The sequence below is a fragment of the Belonocnema kinseyi genome, chromosome 10 (genome assembly GCF_010883055.1).
Source record: "Belonocnema kinseyi isolate 2016_QV_RU_SX_M_011 chromosome 10, B_treatae_v1, whole genome shotgun sequence".
NCBI lineage: Eukaryota > Metazoa > Arthropoda > Insecta > Hymenoptera > Cynipidae > Belonocnema > Belonocnema kinseyi.
In genome coordinates, this window is record NC_046666.1 from 82,040,683 (window position 1) to 82,042,638 (window position 1,956).

The 1,956-nt window shown below is 26.0% G+C and overlaps 2 protein-coding genes across 2 annotated transcripts in view; one reads left to right on the forward strand and one right to left on the reverse strand.

The window, feature by feature from the left end:
• LOC117181228 overlaps positions 1–1,956 on the forward strand; it is a 37,646-nt gene that overhangs the window by 34,701 nt on the left and 989 nt on the right. The window lies entirely within an intron of this gene.
• The window catches only part of LOC117182284 (ubiquitin carboxyl-terminal hydrolase 7-like), a 9,033-nt gene that overhangs the window by 4,846 nt on the left and 2,231 nt on the right, over positions 1–1,956 (reverse strand). The window lies entirely within an intron of this gene.

Below are 1,956 nucleotides of genomic sequence, written 5' to 3' on the forward strand. Positions count from 1 at the left end.
CTCTAAAAAAATGTTTGGTCACTTCTCAACTAAAGTGAGTTATATTTCAATTATCCTTCATCATAAAAGGGAATAAAAAATATTTCTAAAAATGCAAGTTCCTATTGCTAAAACAGTCTCACTTCTCTTTGAGTTTTCTTCGAGTTAGTCACTTTGATTCCTTATGGAAATAAAATAATTTCCATTTTTAATTGTACCTACATGAAGACAGCAAATCATTCTAAGACTAGCCGCTAAAGACTAATGCCATGCAATCAATATTTTCAGAAAATATTACGTCATTTTCCTTAAATGCCCAAGGAAGATATTTCATTAACATTTTATAAAACAATCTACTTAAAAATATTCACAATAATTATCTTAAATGTCAACATTTCATTTAAAATTACTCCCTTGTGCGTTCTAGAGGAACTCAGAATTCCCAGGCGTTCAATTAAAATGTAAATGAACAGTATGTACAAAATATTAATGTACAAAAATTACACTTGATTCAACAAAAAAATAATAAAAATTATCAGAGAGACTGTTTTTTACACGAGAGTCAGAATATGACTTACTCGGTAATTTTTTGGAGGTCGGAAAAGTCTCAAAGTCCAAGCTTTCTGGTATTAATCCACTCCATTAAATCCTTCACAGCCTTCAAGTGCATATAATATTTTTTCTCTTAGTTGCTCAAGGCTCTCGTATGGTGGTAGATCCAAACGGTTGAAACTGTAAATTAAAAGTCTGTTTTATTCAAATAAAAACGCATAGGCCAATTGACTAAAAACTAATTTTAAAGAAAAAAAATTGATAAGAAGCAGGATGATTTTATAAGACCCAAAATAAAATTTTTTGAATTACGGGCTCCTCAAATTTTGTTGTTCTATTATTAATATTCTTACTGAGATAACCTACTGTTGAGTATTTGTTTAAAAATATTTTAAATACGAAATTTTTCAATCTTTGGTAAATTAAATGTCGAATCATTTAAGTTTGAAAAGTTATTTTTTAAATTTATCATTTAGAAATTTTCAAGGAAACAGAAATTCAATTTGGAAAATGTTATGATTGCAATTGTACCATTTGAAATATTTTCAAGAAGTTTTGAAAGTATGTATTTAAATTAAATAAATGCTTAAATTGTTTATTATTCCCATTTCACGATTTCAAATTTTTGTCAGTTTTGAATATTTAATTTCGAATATTTAATTAGAAAAATTATATTTAAATAAGTAAAATGATTTTATTATAAGAAAAATAAAATTTGGTCGAACCAACAACGTCGAAAGTATCACTGTTCAAAATTTAAAATTAGTTTTAGTCAATTAAAAGTTAAAAATATTTTTGAATCACAGACTCCTCAAATTTTATTCTATTATTAAAATTCTTACAGAGATAACCTACAGTTGGAGATTTTTAAAAAGCATTTTAAATATTGTTCAATTAGGAAATTTTTAGAATTGAAATTGTACTATATACAATATTTTCAAAAAGTTTTCAAAGTTTTCAAAGTAAACAATTGCTTACATATTTTATTATTTACATTTCAACATTTTTTTAAATTATTTAATTTCAAATATTTAATTTGAAATATTTGAAAACGCGATATATAAACTATTCAATACAAGATTATTATTTAGTTTTTAAGTCTGCAAAATTTCAGTCAATATTTCAATTTTAAACTCTTTCGAGTTGAAGTTGTCTATTTTGGATAACTGGTTTGCCTAACTGCAAAATTTCATCGATGTTAATTACTTGCAATTTCAACTTTTCCATTTCCTAAAATTATATTTTAAATTTAGAATGTTCACGAGTTGAAAAGCTCTTTAAAATTTGAAATTATATATAGAATTCTAGGATTTTAGTTTAAACCTTTTATACGAGGGTGGATTGATAAGTTTCCGGCCTGACCAAGAGATGGCGCCACTAGGCCTACCTTGAGGTGGCGTTCTATAGTACCATCCTTAGATAGCT